The sequence below is a fragment of the Oxyura jamaicensis genome, chromosome 3 (assembly GCF_011077185.1).
Source record: "Oxyura jamaicensis isolate SHBP4307 breed ruddy duck chromosome 3, BPBGC_Ojam_1.0, whole genome shotgun sequence".
In the NCBI taxonomy this organism is placed as follows: Eukaryota; Metazoa; Chordata; class Aves; order Anseriformes; family Anatidae; genus Oxyura; species Oxyura jamaicensis.
The window spans coordinates 72016169-72035943 of record NC_048895.1 but is presented as its reverse complement, the minus strand read 5'-3'; the positions used below and the strand labels follow the sequence as shown (position 1 = coordinate 72035943).

Here is a 19775-nt window from a genome sequence, read left to right as displayed (position 1 = left end):
GAGAATGAAGAGAGAAATTTCTGGCTGTGATTTGCAGGAAGATAACTGACACTTTCACACAATTTATAAAAATACGTAGGTTATCTAATCATACCTGGAATTGTCTTATAACCTGACACGCATTTTGCATTGTAGCTCTAAACAACACTAGAAGTTCCCATTGACAGCCACTCAGAATAAAAGTGGCATTTTCAGCAGTAGCTTATCTTCAGCAAATGATGATAGACTTTGTCTTGATTGAAAGACGCGGACTCACATTGCTATAGGAAGACCAGCTTATTTTGAAGAATACCTGCTGCTTCTTTAAAGATCTGAAAGAATGTTTCTGCTTACTACTTTCACTTATATAAACCGCAGTTCAACTTCATGATAAAAATATCTCAACTCTTAATTTAGGAAAAACAATCTAATTGGCCTAAAACAAAGATCCACAGGATATACCTTGCATCCATACCATGTGATATAATCCAAACCAACAGCACCTTACTGACAAAAGATATCAAATGCTTCTGAAAGTTATTCTAAATTTATTTCCAATATTCTTCAGTTACGTTAAAAGCCAACTCTTATTACTACAATGGTGAAAGGAATCCATGTAAAGATATAACTCACTGAAAAAATTTGACTACTCTCAGGCTTCTTGTCCACACAAGTGTACTGACATTGCAGAAACAAGATAAAAATCAGCAAATACAATTATGACAAGACTCCGTTTATTTCCAGTATTCTGTTATCTTATAGGTTTTTTGTTGTTGTTGTTACATAACCCACCGTAAACACCATTTTGCCATTTCAGGATTACTTCTAGCAATACACTCAAAAGTTTATAGCAAAAACTGAAAAAAAAGAGTGTTTCAAACAAATAACCAACACCTTCTGACACCAATAACAACAAATGCTCCAGAATACCTGCCACAACTATTGCACAGAACTGGCAGTGCTACATCTTATCTGTAGAGTCACATGAAAATCAAATCCCAAATTTCAGGATCTTTCTTAAACTTTCAGCCCATGTTTAGCAGTTTCTATGGAAGGTTTTTTCACAAATTATACTCTGTTAACATTATTAGAGTGCTGACTTGCAGAAAATAAGGCCCTACTTACCTGTTAACTCTGGTTTTCTCTGCACTGGTTTTCCAGCTGTTACTTTAGCTTAATGCCAAGTAAGCCTGACCTCACTTAGTTCACGTGAGACAGTGGGGGGAAAACACAAAGAAACAAAAAAAGTACTAATATATACATTTCTTGATGTGGCATAACTTGATTAGCCACCACAATTATGCTAAACTACATTCTGCTTATGACCTGCAACTACAAGTTTTTCTGTAAGTAAATAAAATATGAATGAATATCAAGAGAAAGCAGATCCTCAATATAATTAAACAGCCAGCTTGAGCTTGGTATCATGAATGAAAAGCTCTCTGAACAATTTCAGTCCAGGGAAAAAAAAACATTATGACTGCATGCTCAAGGTTTTAAATTTGCAATCAGTGCTAGCCTGATTTATTCTTCTATCCCGCTGCCTTTGGTTAAAACAAAACCATACATTCAAATTGTTTTCTTACTGCTACACTGCATATAACAGTGCTTTTATTACTTCTAACGTATAGCTGTGTAAGCATTTGTATTCTAAAATAAAATTGTAAGGCAAACATTTCAGCAGAAAATGCCTTCAAGATACCTCACGAAAATAAAACTAGATATTTAATAAAAATTAAGAGAGAGCATGACAGAGACACAGCATAAAGAACTTCTTTTCCTCCTCCTTTATTATCCTACGTTTGAAGGATAGAGCTTAACTTTGGATCACAGCCAAAGTACTTTGGCAAACTTGCTAAACTTTCACCAAAAACCAATAGTCCAGTTATATTTTTACTGTAGCGTGCTGGCAAGTTCTCGAGCATAACAAAATGCGTTCTCTACCATGCCAAAAGCAGGATACATTTTAATACTTTGAGGAACCATATGCACTTTCCTTGGGATTTGTTAGCACGAGAAAAAAAGAAAAAGGTCGTTCTCATAAGTGAGCCTAATTTGCACATACAAGTTTGCAGCCAAGGAATATGTTTGTGTGCTACGATTTTTTTCCCCATCCCACTAAACATTTTTTCTTCCTTACTCAAGTTAAGTGCACTTCATCTGTGATTTCAATTTGCCATTGAAAAAAGCGTATGTAAGATGAGCTGTAAAATTACAGGATCATGAAACGATGTAAATTTAAATGTCAAAATGTAAATGAAAAACGTACAGATATCTTAAAAGCATGTCATTGGAATTATATATTAGAGCTTGTTTTAAAAAAAATGGTACCACTACAATTATAATACAGTGTTTTCAACAATTTTCTTTACCTATCAACTTTGCTCTTGCCAGTTGGCAAATACTGTTTTAACATTGTTAGATGCCATTCCAAACAAATTTCAGAGATTTCGTTTTCTCTCTTCACTAGACTATGAAGCAGTCAGTTAGAATGCTAGAACTTTTTGGTGCCTCTGTGTTTGTGCTCAAATGTCTCCGTTCTGCCCACGAGGTCAGCCACAGCGGATCTTGAGGTTTCTAAAATGAAACACGGTTAGTATTTTGTGGTGAAATGTCAGTGATCTGAAATAAAGGCAGAAAATAGAGAAATCGGGTACTCCCTGAAAAAAAAGGTTTTTGTTTGTTTGTTTTGTTTTGTTTTTTACCCCCCTCTACTCTAGCTACTCACTCCCCAACAGTAATAATAAATAATCACAAAGGTCTTCCTTCTCATTACAACTTTGAGCAGAGGCATGCAACCCTGCTATCAGGAAACTGAAAACACTCTATTGGAAAAAATAAAGTAGAAATAATACAAAAATCTCCAGACATAACGCAGTCTAACCCAGAGGCAAGACATAATGCAGAAAAATGGTCTGTATATGCATTCCTGCCCATCTCAGCTTTTCCTTAATAGCTAAACCTCAGAAGAGGTCTCTATGTAGAGACGATGAAAGTATGGATCCACCACAAGCATTACTCAGTCTCTCCAAAGAAAAACAAAAACAGAACAAAATGAACAAACAAACAAAAACACCAAGAGCACCCACACTGTAGTTTATAACCTGGATAATCTTTAACGTGGATAATCTCTCAGATAAACCTGCAATAGCCAGTGATTAAAAAAGACCATTAATCTTAAGTGAAGCTTAGCCCAACTCTTCTGTCCAATCTGACAGGCAAGCATTCAGTTCAGCCCCCAAAATACTAAGAAGTATTGAAGTACAACTTTAATTACAGGCCACAAACACTATAAATTCAGCAAACTTGACTGCATTAGGCAAAATATCACCAGCAGGCCAAGACAGGTGGTCCTTCTGCTCTACTTGGCATTGGTGAGGCTGCACCTGGAGCACCGGGCCCAGTTCTGGGCCCCAAACACAAGAGAGGCCTGGACATACCAGAGAGAGTCCAAGAGGGTCACAGAAAAAGCTGGGAGCATCCAGCCTGGAACAAAGGAGGATCAGGGGGATCTCATCAATGCCTGTGGGTATCTGAAGGAAGATACAAAGAGCTCTTTCCATTGGTGCCCATACACCAGGCTCTTTCCATCAGTGCCCAGCGCCAGGCCCAGAGGCAGTGGGCACAAAGTGGAACATGGGAGGCTCCCTCTGAGCACCAGGCAGCACTTCTGTGATGTGCGGGTGACAGAGCACAGGCACAGGTTGCCCAGAGAGGCTGTGGGGTCTCCTTGGAGATCCTCAAAGTCCACCTGGATGCGGTCCTGGGCAAGCAGCTCTGGGTGTCCCTGCTTGAGCAGGGGTTGGACCACGTGGGCCTCCAGAGGTCCCTGCCCACCTCACTGATCCTGTGATGCTGTCAAACTTCCTTTTAGATTTTATGCTTACTATCCTCCCTAACTTTTCCAAATATTAGCAAAATAAGTTCTTCACACACATGCTCACTTCAAATGGGTTCCACATCAAAAGCAAACTTACAAGAGCTTTGCTGTGTCAGCAGACCAGGCACTGTCCTGCCACACACCCTCAGCAAGCTCCCCAGCATACTTCCCCTTTCACCACATTACTAACTAGGTAAGGGTAGGCTCTCCCAAAAGTAACATCTTTGGAGAGTCTCAGTTTTGTCCATCTTGGACAGACAATGAACTTCGAATTACGGACAGCCTATTACCTCATAGGCAAGACCATATGGTTTCAACAAGTTACACAGAGCAAAAATACAAAGCATGGTGTCCATAAGCAAAAGTATTTCACATCCTCAACCAACATAAATACACACAGCAGCACACATTCATGAGAAGTCCTTCATCTTCACGTACAGAAATCACCACTTTGAAAAAACAGCAACTCCTGCAGGCAATCTTACTCTTTCACTATGGCGAGACGTAGAAGGACACATGCTAAGTTTAAAGACACCAGTAACTACTAGTTCTGTTCACTAAGCAGAACTTGAGATCAAACCAAAGTCTGTAGTCAAGTAATCAGATCCCTGTCCTCTAGATTCAATGACTGAAAATGATAATTCAACTGTCAAGGGTGCACCTGAAAGTTATAGATAAGTCAGAAATCTAAAAATAAGAACCGGTAAATGTTAATAGACTGTATATAGAAAATGTCAATCCTGGTGCAAATTCTCAACAAGTAAAGTTTAATTAGCTCCCCTTATTGACCTTTTTAGAATTGACTCCACAGAGCCTATTCTGATAAAAGAATAAAAACAGTGTACTCAGTCTTCAGATTGGTGACTGTTTATCAGAGAACACTGTTAATGTCATCTAGAGACTTGAATGACAATGTCATGATTTAATGTAAATGCTTCTTCCAGGCTATAAAAGGGAGGACAGACATTTTAATTCTTGCCTTGTTACAACTACTGACTTTACTATTAAAATTTAGTAGAATATACTGTCCTTGATGAGGGTTCCAGTGCACAGTCATGTATTAGGATAAACACTCTTTCTTTCAAATACTATGTATGAAGATAATCCCAATATCCTACTGTTTTTAACTTAAATTCACCATTTCTTAATGATATGTACGACATTGGTTTTGTAGTACTGGTATTCTCGTCTTATCCAACCTATTATGCTTACAGGAGTAGTAAAATACAAAAAGTCAATGCATACTTTCTATAAAACAATGTAATACCAGAATGGTATAGCAGTATTTACGTAAGATAACACCTAAACATGTAACATTATTTTTGTTAGTCAACAATGCTGCTTCAAATTTACCAAGCATCTTTAAAATCCACAAAAACTAGGACTTAGGACTTCATGCCACTTCAATTTAGCTCTGAAGGAGAAGAGCATTTTAGACAGCGCAAGCAGAGAAATTCAAGTTAGCTGGTATAAATGACAACTAAGATACTTATTTTATAATTCCAGGTATATCCAAAGTTATTAAAATGTCAGATTCTGATGACTTAAATTACTTCAAGCCAACAGTCTCTAAACCAGCACAAAGCCTTTCATTTTTTCATCATACAGGAATTGGAGTACTTTTATACCTACATGGTTATGTTCATTATATTCAAATATAATACCAGCTATGAACATAGAATAGTTTGACCCCTACACTATATTGTGTTACTGAAGCCACTGTAGTGAACCATACAATGTTCTAATGCAAGAAGAACTTTTCCTGAGACAATTCTCCCTTTTAATCATGATCTTCTGTCAATTTCATGTAAAAAAAATGGTTTGTAAAACTGAAGTTCTTCTGTCAATCTCTCAGAATTATCCTCTCTTTTTAGGAAAGCTTTTGATGTAACTGATGAGATGAGCAGACAAACAAATATTCCCTTGCTAACCTTGTATTTTCTTCCATTTTTGCAGAAAGAATATCTGCATCCTGTACTTCTCTCAGGACTGATTCAACTATATGATGAAGTACCAACTATAAAAAAAATGAGCTCTCATCTCAAATAGTGTGGACATGGTGCTTCTGATATACTGTCATCCTACTATTAGGCTGCAGCTAAAAGGAAAGGAACAAATGTCTTTTGCTTTTTATTCTTTTACCTAATAGCATACCGTGACTTCTCAAAGCATACATAGGAGACTACAACTTCCACATTAGTATTTCCTGAATTTTGAATGTCCAGGTGTGAATCTGCTTACCCTTTTTTTAAGCACTTTCATTGAGAGACAAGACAGAGGGGAAGGGAGACAAATGATTTGTTTAAGTAGACACCACCAGGACATTTGTCCTCATAAGTTACAGCAGCAAAGCACACAGCAACTTAAATGAGATCTCCCCAGATACAATCTACATCTAATGAAAGATTTTTTTTGTAAAAAAAAAAAAAAAAAAATATCCAATGCAACATCACATACACAATGCAGCATGACTGAAGAGGTTATGAAATGTGTATGGCTGCTGTGTAATCCAGAGTAGTATTGCCACCAACACCAAAAAGATATTGCTCTCAGGAATGCAAATCAGTGCTTAATTGAGGTGGGGCTTTTCCCCACACACACTTCTATAAGTTATAACTGTTTTCCATCACCACTATCCTCCATGGCCATGAAAGCATACAACAGGCTGTAAAATTTAAACATGAACTTTCAAGTTAACTTCTTAACCTAGGCTATAAGGTCTTTTTGGAGGCCCTTAGAAAACACAGCTCATTGATGTCCTGTCTTGGCAGTTTCTGTGGTTGGAATTGAGCTCTGAGCTACTCCCTTGTTGAACTTTCTACAGCGCATCCTACAGCAGTGCTGGCTCCTGCCCTCCTCTTTCCCCCCCTACACCACGCTGCCCCTCCTCACTGCAGCAGTAACTGCCATGCATGCCAGAGCTCCTGCCCTCGCTCTTAATGCGCCAGGAGAAGGGACAGGACTGAAAGGAAAGCAAAAAGAAGGGTCCGAGCTAGGCTGGCTGCTGTGCCACAAGTCACAGCAGCCATGGGAGCTGCTCTTCTTGTGGCTGAGGTTACCTGCAGGTGGACTCACAACAACCAACTCCTTCTCCAGGAGAAGCCTGGCACAAGCTGGGAGTGGAAGAGGAGGAGGTTGGCTGCTGAAGCAGCACTGAGGAAGCCATCTCTTACCTCATACAGGAGAAGGTGGCAGTTGCACCAACCTGCGCTAATCCGGTGGAATTTTATGGTCTGTGTGATTCCATCAAGCATATATGGAAGGGGAAGCATTGTGTGTGGCAAAAAGTGAAGGAAAAATGTTCATTAACTCTTAAAATTACATTCTTCTCTTTTAATAACAATAGACATAAATGACAGAGGTCCATCACTGCTACTTTTCTCTGTCTCACAAAACCAATAAAATTTCATATTGGAGCATTCAGTCTCCAGCATCTGTTACACTCCAGGGTAAATCCCAGCTAGAGAAAAACTTTATTTCCCTTCTTCACTTACTGTAACTTCAGCCAGCTGATTTAAGAGGCAAGATCTCCTCACTGGCTGTTAAGGTTAGTCAAAGACAGTTATTTCAGTAGAAGGACCTTCCAAAGAAGGTTTTCAGTATTGTCTAGGACCAACAAAATCGTGTCCTCATCTCAGCTTGAGGCTTTCGAAGTATCCAACATGGTTGGCTAACGCTGCATGTTACTGCAGGTCAGCAATCAGCAATCCCATTTTTGTGCGAAATAATTAAAGTTTTAGAGACTGGGCTGCAGTTAAATTTGTTCTTAAGCTCCAGTAGTGACATGTGGGATGAGGTGATCTATTGCGCTGTTCAAGTCAGGTAAATGGATTTCTTTCAGGGGGAGACCAAAACATCCATTACCAGAGGGTTCAGCTGATGTTCAATAGCCTGCTTTGCTTCCTTTCTCAAGAAGAAGCCTGAAGGCGTTTCACAGGCTCCACCATTCATCTTCCTATGCGTGAGCATATGCAGTGAGGATAAATTCAGTTAAGGGTAGAGATCTGTTCACCATCAGAGCATCATCAGGCATCAGCTGAAAAGATGACAACTGTTTTCTCCCTTACAAGAAAACAAAGCACATTTAAGAACAAAGTTTATCAGCAATAGCTAGGGAACAGTGACACAAACCATTTGCTAACCCAGGGAAAACGTTCAGCAAGCTGGTCTACACAGTGTTATCACAGTGACTTGCTCTGTGTCAACACAACAGTGGCAGCACCAGTTTTGACTTTTTCTTTCCTAGAGCCACACAGAGTCACATACTCAGATGTTCACAAGATACTGCTTGGGGACCACTGTTAGGGGTCTTTAAATTGCTCATGTCAGTGTAAGTATAGGTGAACATCACTTCATAAAGCAATTTTAAGGAATTACTCTGTTCAGAAAAGGCCAGCATTGTTCTGCAGTCAAGTCACTTCTACTCTGCAAGACTCTACACTTCCAGAAGAGCTTCTTGCACTACAGGTGTGCCAGCCAAGATAGGTTCCTATCAAAAACAAAACAAAAATCCACCATCATCAAAACAGGCACAGTCTAGCATTTGCTTTTTGGCCTAAGAAGAAAATCTACTCTGGTATTCAATCTAAAGATACAAGTTTTTCACAGAAGCGTTTGGAATGGGGGTTGTGAATAGGTTACTTTTTATTTTAAGAGACCAACAGGCTGATACTTCTTTTTCCTGGATCAACAGCAAAATACTGTATATTTGTAGATGTGCAGTTCATTGTCACACCAGTTGCAGAGTACAAGATACATTTCTCCCCATAACAAAACAGAAGAATTCAGCTCAAAAATGATAGTTTTTTCTTCAAGTATTGACCCTGTACGAGTCTGAAGAAACTTTGAAAACAGTTTCAGGTAAACTGCTTCAGATGAAAACTGAAACTGGTTTTTGAATTAAAAGGAAAAAAAATGCAACATAGCTGCAAGCATACCGTAAGTCAGACTTCACCCTTTTTACTAGTTTTACAGAAATATTTTTCTACAGGGTAAAACTGGTCATTTTCCAGACCAAAACTATTTTTTCAAAGCAAAGTCAAGAAATAGGATAACATGGATGGAAGCCATGATCTTAACCAGAAAAAAGAAGACCACTGTTTCTTCAAAATAAAACTACAATGTTTTTCTGAATTTTCACAATGGTTCACCAGGGGACAGCGTAGCTGCTGCATGGATGGCAAGCACAGCATTAAATTGTCCATATCGTGTCATGAAAAGTCTCTTATGACCAGAAAAACACAAGATTTTAAAATAGTTCATGGGAAGCCTGCTAATGTAGTTCTGAAGTCCAATTCATCAGTCAAGACTTCCCTACCTCACTTTTCACTTTGCTATGGCTACAGTAAAAGCTATGGCATAAATCCATTCCCATTTGCAAGCTGCCTGTTTGGTATATTTATTCCTAGCTACAAAAACTAGACTGAAACGTTTGAGATTCTGAACTACACTCAAAATAAAGGCATAAACACACTGAGAATACCTGGCACGTACCATCACAAACTCTGCTTATTTGTAAGTGTGGGTTTTTAAAGCTTAACACAGTGATTTTTTTCTTGATATCTTGTGAAATACAATTTCATGCTGAGTTCTGTGGCACTTCACAAATTAAGAATGTAGCTGTACACTTCTCAGTTTCGTGAACTTACACATTAATTGCTATGAGGTAGTGAAATTCTTATGTTTTTGTTTGCTTTTTTTTGTTGTTATACTGGCATAAACCTGAACTTCAAAGATCTGTACAAACTTCAGAAGTGACTTGATAGTAAAAGCCATACATTTTTCCTACTGTCATCTCAAGCTGCAATGACCAAGATCTTTCTGTAGAGCACGCAGTAATGAAAGCACTTGTCACTCAACAGAATAAAATAAACTCTCCTACAGGCATTTTGAAAGGGGAAGTTCTGATAGCTGTGCTGGCAACGCAACAGCTAAGCACATATGTGGCCAATAGTTTACCCCATTAATACCAGGACACTTTCACAGCAAGGCAGAAGAACGATGAATTTACCGGCACACAAGAGATGACTGACTTTCCCTAATTTCCTGTCCATGGCAGGGGAGTTGGAACTAGATGATCTTTAAGGTCCCTTCCAGCCCAAGTCATTCTGCGGTTCTAGAATTCTAATTCAAAGGCTACATTTGGAGCCACAGATGAAAAGGCAATTATGATATTAAATCATCCTCATAACTGTTAGTAGAAATGACAAGTTTAATGATATAAACATGCTACTTACGATGCAGAGCCCTTATTATTGCAAGACTCCTCAAAATATCTTTTTATAGACATTTGTGTAAGTTTCAACACTGTACATTTAAAATTCAGCTTCATTTTATGTACAATATCAAAAAGGGGAAAAAAACTATTATAGTAACAGCACCACCGATTTGTTTTTAATTTGAGGATTGCTCCCAACACTATTTGGAGCATAAGCCACTGAAACATCTATCACAACACACTCACCAGGCAGGGACCTGATCTTCAGTTGGCTTCCAGCAGGCTCCTAGAACTGCTGCTACAAGCACTTTCGGTGTGTCCCTCTTTGTCCTACCCCCAATTCCCTACCCCCTCCCTCATGGCCCAGGATGTAAACACAAAAGCAAGCCATGAAGAGTCGAAAGTTAGTAAATCAGCCAAGCTGTGATTCCTGTCCACTCCTAGCCTGAGGCAAATCCCAGATAATTAGACTCAGGTTAACCTGCCACGAGAAAAGGTCAAGCTACATTGCATTATTTTGCATTTGCTCTGGGCTAGGTGAATGCACATTATTCAGTGTTCACAGTTTATTTTACAAGCAGCAATCTGACTGCATACCCATTGTAAGCAAGTATCTTTTAAAGATCATGTGTTGAGATAAAGCTGTACTGTTACAGCACGCTACCATTAGCAACACAAAAGACAGATCTGAAAATTTAGCACATTGTTTTGGGAAATAAGTCACTACTGTCCAGTTAAATGCTCCATAAAACCATGAACGGAATTGATAGAATTTTTCCTGTAAGGGCCACCGCAAGTCTGTGTTTAATATCTACCCACCTCTTCTCGTGTAAAACTTTGAACTTTATAAATGGGATACAAACACAACACTTCTGTTAGTGTAGATTATCACTTAAAGTGAGATATTCTTTCAACTCACATTCAAATGAACACCAAAATTAACTTCATAAAAGCTTGGAAAGTTCCAGTTACTCACAGAGAACAGACTTTTTTTTCCCAAAAAGCATCCTTCAACTTTACAAGATCCAAATGCTCATTTTATAAATGTTTTAATCTCCATGGATCCATACATGTCTTCAGAGTTCCCAAGGTAAGCACAGTAGCCCACAATCAGGAAAATCTCCTCGGCTCTTGGTTGGAGCTCTTCACTTTTGCCTTTTGCCTCTTGGAAGGCTGCTCAAACTTTTTGAACAATATGTAATTGCTGAGTGGTGGACAAATTCAATAAAAATAAAAATGTTGAGGAGAGAGTAAAAGGTTTCCCAATGGAGTCAATTCCTCCTCTCCAAAAGGCACTTCACTTCAGATGGAAGTTCTCTTTTCCCAACACTGCAGCAAATCATCCCACCATCAGGTCACAACTCTAAGGTACAGGGAGGGGGAGTGCCTTAATTTACATTTTAATTAGAAAGCCACACAATGAAAACTCCCTGTTCCCTCTGGCTCCAGGGCTCTTCTTGACTCATGCTGACCCAGCAATCTTCCACTTTGGGTCTGCTGGGACTTCTCTCCTTAGCTGAACGGGAACTCAGGAGGCAGGAGAGTGGCTCTATGCTAGGGAAACATATTCACTTCCAGGACTTTCACTATTGGCAGGATTCCTGTAGCCATCAATCAAGTTAAAATAACAAAAACAAAAGCCTCAACTAGCTAGTTCTTTCTTTAAGAAAAGGAAAAATAATTGTTTGTTATCTTACAAGGTTTGAAGAGAATTCTCCATCTCCCCCTGTGCTCTTCCTCTTGAATAGAAATATCAAAATGTTGACTAGTCAAGCTGCAAGGACACAAGCACCCTACTGCATGGCTTTTTAATTGTTTCTTTATTTATTGCAATCCAAGCCCAGTGCAGAACAATAAGTTATTACAAATGTACAGCCAAACAACAAAACTAATTATTGATCCAAATGACTTGGACAGCGACCCTCTGAAATTCTTCTCCATAAAGGGACAGAGAAAAACATTCACATGTATACTTCAACATAAATTTGGTGCCCTGCTAGTGTAAAAAACCCTAACAGCTAGAAAAATACTATCCCAAGAAATGTTTGGCTTGTCCAGTAGGTTGCTACCTTAATAACTGACATGATGTGACGGCCATTCGGCACGACGCGTGAGGATTTAACTACGCAATTCCCATTGTTAACGGGACCCCATTGTTACCCTCCTGCACACCGTGTCACTGGGAAAGACTAATCATGCCACTTCAAACCAAGAGGACATCTCTTCTGATTGAGAATCAACTCTGGCATCTGCTTTTGTTCTTTCATGCTAATGGTAGCCTTCACTTTTCTGCCCGTGCATTGATAGGCAAATTCTTTTTGAAGAAAATCATTCAAATCCTAAATCAGAGGAGAACTTGGGCCAGAAACACACACATTTTCACTACAAGAACTTGCCTAGTAGAATTACTCTTAGTCACAGCTCCTTGGAAATCAATTATTGAGAGAAAGCCTATATCCATGGAACTTCAGTTAAACAAGAGTACGCAACACTTCTTTTAACATCTACTCTTAAATAATGAAACATCCCCTGTTCTACCCAAACAGCTCTACTGATCTCAAACTGTTTATGATTCCTACTTAGAAGCAACAGCAAATAATTACTTATTTATTTAATACTTTAAAAAAATACTAACAGACTTTTTTTAAATGAAGGGCTGATGTCACATACTGCATATTATTTGAGACTTTATCCCTGAAGACTTTCTAGACACCTATAATATCCTAACCCAAGATGCAATCAAGTAACAATGGAAAACAGTACCCTACAGATTAAAATACTACTGTCAGATCAACTTGATGCCTACATATTGAAGCATCTCATTCCATATGCTCTCTTACAAGCAGATACTTGCCTCTCACATCTGCAGACCGATGTCCAATAGTAACTTCCCCTAATTTGTTCATTTACCATCAGCACCATTTCCATACACCCTTGCTTTTTGATGTCTGATCTACATCTGAGGTTCACTTTCTTATTTTATTTTTTAATCAACAAAAGAACAGAGTAAAGAGAATTCTCAGAACTCAAGGCCTGAAGCCTACTTGTTTAATGTGCACTTTGACAAACACTGCATACTTAAAATTGGAACTAAGGTTTTATATTTGTTTTATTTCCTCTGGGGGCTTGTAGGAGCAATAATTTTCTTCTAAACTTTGTTTTTTTGTCAGGTCTGAGTGAAGAACTGATTCAGAAATTGCAAACTTCTTATGTTCTGGAACATAATGCTCAGTTAATGTGGTCAGAGGCACAGTCTTTCAATCACATGCACAAAGAGTTTTATTACATTTTTTTTTGGTCATGGCAGTGGTTTTTTTGTTTCATTTAAAAAAAAAAAAAAAAAAGCAAAAGCTTATTTAGGAATCAAGTTGTTACAAAGTAAGGGCTTTGACTCTTCCTATTCCTGGTCCTATAACATGGAAAAATTAGTGTTTCCTTCTTGCTTTCAGAAGACCATCAGAACAGCCTCATGAGTAAAGATACTCTTCGGTACTGAAGCTGCTTTACTAATCCAACTTCTGATGCAAGTGTTGATGCCCCTTCTGTGGTAGTGTATGCATCTGGGAAAAATCCGCTCTTCTGGCATTAAAAGAATCTTTTGATTCAGGATTTAACAAGACGAGAGTACAGGATCAACCCTGGCTTACCATCATTATACATCTAATCTCCACTTCTGCAGCAGCAAAGTCCTCAATGGATCTCTGATCTCACTCGGAAACCCTTTCTTCATGTATCCACTTTCCTACATTGATCCCAGGACTCTTCAAATAAAATTACTAGGGAATTTTACATATTTACGCAGTTTTAGCTGAAACAGAGATGTCTGTAAACCTGAAACACTGTTAGCATGCATCGTTCACCTCCCTTCTGCATAGCTCCTCAAAAAAGAGGTCCATCAAACTTACTTCAGTAACAGGATGCCACAGTGTGCTTTTTGAAACATTCATTTTCCAATGCACTTTATAAAAGCTGTCCACAGCAACAACCTCAGATACAGACACTGAAATAGAAAAATTAACTCCTGCTAAACATGTAAACAGGCTGAAATGTGGATCCCAAGTCAAGATGCTGCAACGATCCACTTCGTTAACTCACTGTATACAACAGACACCTGGCAGAAAACTGCCCAACACAGGTTGAAGAGGCCCTTAGTCCCAGAGGCTGTCACTCCTCTGGCAACAGACCTGTTCCAGAAGACATTCTGCCACATACAATTTTCACCCTAAAGGGGTTCCCATAAGCCAGAAAGAAGAGCAAGCAGCCACAGCTTCCCCCTTGAACTTCCCACAGCATTTTGTGCATCCTGAGCCCCATCTCTGAAGATTAAGGGCCCATATCTTGTCTTGCTGTTCTGCAGAAAGTCAGAATCCCACTTGTGATAGCCAGTGCTGCTGAGACGGCACACAACAAGACCTTAAACCAGCTGGAGCACCTGAAGATGTGCAGGCTTGGCTTATTCTTCTCTATTCTTGGCTTATTTTTCTCAGAACAATAAACAGACCTAGCAGGGCAGCTGCAGATTTACATCATTACTTCAAGATGTGCCTTCACAGGAACGATGATAGAAGGAATATTAAGAAATATTTAGGATTCATTACTTGTATCAGAGAAGACAGCTTTCAAAAAGGAAGCAGAGCCAAAGGGCCAGTCATCCCAAATACAGCTCATGGTGGAAGTATGATTTTAAATAATTGGTGTTTCTTTCAAGAAGTCTGAAGAAAGATGTCTGCAGAAACCTCAAGAGGCATTATATTCCCTACCTAACAAATCTAATGCTGCCCAGAAGCTGAAAATTAATATTATGTGTTATGAAGCTCAGCGTGACAGAAATCTTGTTTCTTCGGGTTTTTGTTGGAGGTAACACTGTTTTCTTATCAGATCCTGCAAACTGCCGTCCAAATTTCTGTTCCCCTTTGTTCCCTGCCTGTTCCAATGATGTCCTGCAGATGGCAATAGCAGATAAGATATTTCTTTCACACTTTTCTTGTCGGAGGCTTTTTAAACTCCAAGCAGATCAAAAGGTAATTCGATGAACATGAGATAATTTGTTATTTCAAATCTATAAAATTTACTCCATCTTCCTGTCACACATTTCATCTCTTCAGAGGTTTCATAAATCTTTATTCACCAAATTCAAGGCATTTGTACTATCTAATATGAAATGAAGGGTAGCTAGTATTGTTCACTTTGATAGAATGACATTTTACACAAGAAAAAAATAATCTATCATCTACCAGGAAAGTTGAGGAACAATAAATTCACATAGTGGACAAAAAAATATTACTTTAAACTTAGGATGTTATGACATTGCTCCTTTGAGATACCCAGAAGCTGAATTCATCCAAACTTGAGCTTTCTATGTCTTTTATGAAGCTACAGCTACAAAATTTAAAATTCACTGTTTCCATAATCATCTGTGACTTGATTATCTCACAGGATGCAGAAGACTCATCTGAATTGGAAACACGCTTTTCTCCTTGCTCATTGCACCTTTTTTAGCTAGACAGATGGTACAGCAGTTTCAGAGCAGAGTTAAATAGCTGACAAACAGCTGGAAGATTTTAAGCATCCCACTTACCCTGTCTGGGAGGGTAGCCATTCTCTGCTCAGCTTATCTGAGATTTTTTCAGACAAGGTATTTAAAAAATAGCACTAAAATGCAGTAAGTTACCGCAAAACAAATTTCAGAAAACATAGGTGGTTGACTGGGCATGACGTTGGCTATCCTTAACTGGAAAACAGATCTCTTTCTGCGGCCTAGGCAAAACCAGTTGTTAAAGTATTCAAGGCGTATTTGACACCTATTCACCTCAGAAGCCTGCAAAAGACAAACATCCTTTCCTACACTGAGCTCTGTATTAAAATGAAATTGTCATGAAGTAGAGAAGGATTGTTCCTGCCAGATGTGCAGGAGGAATGCCAACAGCTGTGCTCCCCTGTTAACTACATACATCCTGAAGCAAAGGGGTGAACAGAGAAAAGCTAGACACGTGCCTGCATTCTTGGCTTGATGCTACTCTTCGTTGCCAGTCTGTAGAACTAAACTAGTTAATGAAACCAATCTGTAGCAGCAGCAGCAAAGGACACCTACAATATTCAAGGCCATTCATTCAAATTTTGGAATCTAGGAGAGAAAAGAATTGTTATAGCTTGTTTTCATTTCAACTAAAGGAGACACTGGTATAGAAACAGAGGAACATGAGGTGCCATCAGGTTTAGAAGCTCATCTGCTACTTCTGACACCAGTGGCAAGAACGTCCATAAAGATTCAAGACACAAAAAGGAAAGCTTGACTTTTCCACGACAGCAAAGCCTCACTAAGGAATCTAAACATCATGCACTGCAAGAGTTACGCTGCTTCCATCACTGAACCAGATCAGCCCAATAGAAAACAAACCCAAAATTACAAAAAAAACCCTACTGTTTTCTTTTTCCCTGAGTTAACAAATTAAATCAGTTTACAGAAAAGCCAGACAAGCACCAAAGCCAACACATGGGGGAGGTAGGCCAGCACAGGCAAGAGAAGAGCACGCTCTCTCCTTCCAGCAGCAATAGCCCTCAGACCAACCCAGCTGCTTGTGAAACCACAGTCCAAGACCTCTCCAGCCAATTTTGATTCCTTTCAAGCACTTCTTCCATTCAACACGATTGCCTTAAGCCACTTGTTAAAGTTCTCCTAACTGCATCACTTAGCAGCCAACCAAAACAAAAAGATGTCTTGCATGCTTTAAAAACTAAACTGTTTAGTAAATCCAGAAAGATGGTTTTCAGTTACACTAATAAAACCTGTTTATCTGCAAGTAGTTTTCTCTGAACAGTTAAAAATTCAAGTATTTAAAAGAAGCTCACAAAATATTACTTGTTTTCTTGCAGGTATCAAGGTTTTGATTTTGATTTTTTCCCCCTCCACCTCAAAAAACTTTCTTCCCAAAACACGCAATAAAAATTCAAATAGCAATAATATAGCTAAACTAAATATATAATAGGTACTAATCCTATACAGAACAAGTGTTCATGAGACTAAATTGGGAAAAGGGAAAAAAGATTTGGTTTACTTCTGAACTCGGTGACTGTTTACAACTTCTGACAAAGTATTCTGACGTATCCAAATCTCATCTTCCACAATACTCATCAATTTCATTACAGCTTTTATTTGTCCTCTAGGAAAAAGGAATTCCTATTTCTTAAGAATTTTTTTTGCCCTCTTTGGTTTTGCTACAGATTTTTATTATTTTTTCCTATAGAGGTCTTTCAAACCAGAAGATTGAGAAGCAAGAATGCAGTGACTAAGGCAATAGGAATAAACTTTTCAGAGTCTGCAATACTTGAACAAAGGAAAAGTGTCACAGAGCTGTAATACCTTTACCCATGACTACTGCATACATTCAAACTGCAAGGCTGCTACAATAGCTGATACAAGATTTCAGACACACTACTAAATCCTTCAGCAAATTATGAAGCTAAAACTGAAGTTACTTCACTACATAATTGAAAGCCCCTAAACCTAATGTTTGTAAGTCCCACCAGAATAGGAAAGCACTTCCTATTCTTCAGTATCCAAACACATTTGAAGAAACTAATGCTTTGTCATTTGCACACTCAAACATCACCATCACTTCTGCATTATGTCAAAGATTTAATTAGTAAGAGATCTCCTTCTCTATAGTTCTCCTAGTATGTTACTCACCTACCTCTTCAATTAAGCAAAGTTGCATTACAATCCTCTGCTTATCATACCAAAGATTGTTATGAAAAACGCTAAATATTTCCTATTCTGCTTGGCAAGTATACAGCCAGGCAGAAAAAAGGCTGTCAGACCGTATAAGAACAATATAAACATGCAAGATAAATAGAGTTCGTGAACTGGTGTCTGTAAGGGGAGCTGTTAGTATGCTGAAATACATGTTTCTATTTTTTTCAGTTCAAAGTGATGAAAAGTGTATACACAGTAGTTTGCTTTTAAAACCTGAAAACATCTTGAAACCACTGGAATGCTCTGGATGCAAACTGGAATTGTTTCATACATGCCTGACAACCTCTCCGTGATCAGCCCGCAACACGCACACCCCACCTGCCTCCTTTAATCTTACTTCTGTAATGCAGCTCTTCTACTTTTCCTTCTTGAAATCTGTGGATTCCTTAGCCTTCTCCCTTGCTCATTAGGTGTTTCTCTAATAATTTACTGGTCACTCTCCTCTTCCTCACTTGCTAGGAAGCCTGTCAGGGCCCTTGTCCTTTACCTGAAAAGCTACCTTGCCTCTGGCTTGGCGCATTTCATCCAAACTGCCTGGTGGTCTTTTTGTTGTTATCTGGCAATCAGTTGGACCTTATTTTTGCCAAAATTGACTTTTAAACATCATTCCTAGAAGTCCTTATCCTGCTTTTCTTACTGTTTAAAAGATTTCAGCTGTTAATTGAATGCAGTATAATTAAAAGCAAATAAAAAAGACAACTGTCACAAAAAAAAAAAAAAGCAGCAATGAAATCCAGCTCCTTTTCAACACTTCCATCAGCAAACAGAGGTCTGAATGCAGTAGGTGCAGACTACTAGCCTCAGGCAAGCAAGACCTCTGCATGGTATGTCATCATTATTTTGTGCTTTAAAAATCATCAGTAGGGCATACATACTTAAAATAGCATAGAATATTGTTACCTGGAGATTACTTTCTGCCTCAGTCTAAAAATGTGTTAGGACTATTTGGGCACAAAAAAAATAAATCAGGTTTCAGGTAACCTTCTTTACATATGAAATAACCAAAGACTTTTTAATATATCATGATACCAGTAAGCAGTTTTCATTTACTTGGCATCATGAATTTCAACATTTTCTGTAAGCAATGTTTTAGCTATTTGGCATATCAAATTAGTGCTGCAATTGTAATAACTTAGTTATATTACATTTGTAACAACCACATCAGTCTTACATCATTTGCAGTAAAAAATAAGCCTTTTCCAAATTAACTGCAAGCATTGTTTGAATGGAAGACCTTATAATAGACTTTATAATAACTTACAGGGGAAAAAAAAAAAAAAAAAAAAAAAGGACTGTCAGAAGTAGTATCTCACCTGCAGAACTTCATGGGTGAGTTTCAGCCACTTATCTCCTACAGTATCCAACTATATAAACACACCCAAACAAACAGAAACAAACACAAAAACCACCCCACAAACCTTTATAAATCGCAGCTGCCCATATGAATCTCATGCAGTTCAACAAGGCCAAGCACACTGTCCTGCACCTAGCTAGAGGCAATCCCCAACATGAATATGGGCTGGGGGACAAGTAGATGGAGAGCAGCCCTGCAAAGAAGGAGGCGGGGTACCGGTGGATGAAAAGCTTGACATGAGCCAGCAGTGTGCACTTGCAGCCCAGAAAGCCAACCGCATCCTGGGCTGCATCAGAAGAAGCATGGCCAGCATGAAGAGAGAGGTGGCTCTGCCTCTCACCTGACGTGGAACACTGCGTTCAGCTCTGGGGCCCGCACCATAAGCATGACACAGACCTGTTGGAGTGAGTCCAGAGGGCCATGACGATGATCAAAGGGCTGGAGCACCTCTCCTATGGACACAAGCTGAGGGAGCTGGGGTTGTTCAGCCTGGAGAAGAGAAGGCTCCAGGGAGACCTTATAGTGGCCTGCCAGTGCCTAAAGGGGCCTACAGGAAAGCTGGGGAGGGACTCTTTGTCAGGGGGTGGAGTGG

The 19775-nt window shown here is 39.0% G+C and overlaps 1 protein-coding gene and 1 long non-coding RNA gene across 2 annotated transcripts in view; both read right to left on the bottom strand.

Moving 5' to 3' along the window:
• PDSS2 (decaprenyl diphosphate synthase subunit 2) overlaps nt 1-19775 on the bottom strand; it is a 121396-nt gene that overhangs the window by 88039 nt on the left and 13582 nt on the right. The gene's annotated exons all lie outside the window — the stretch shown is intronic.
• Nucleotides 2299-2948, bottom strand: LOC118164203. The gene is made up of 2 exons (XR_004749369.1): nt 2804-2948; nt 2299-2601 (listed from the first exon to the last, which is right to left on the bottom strand). It is a non-coding gene; the product is annotated as an uncharacterized LOC118164203 (long non-coding RNA).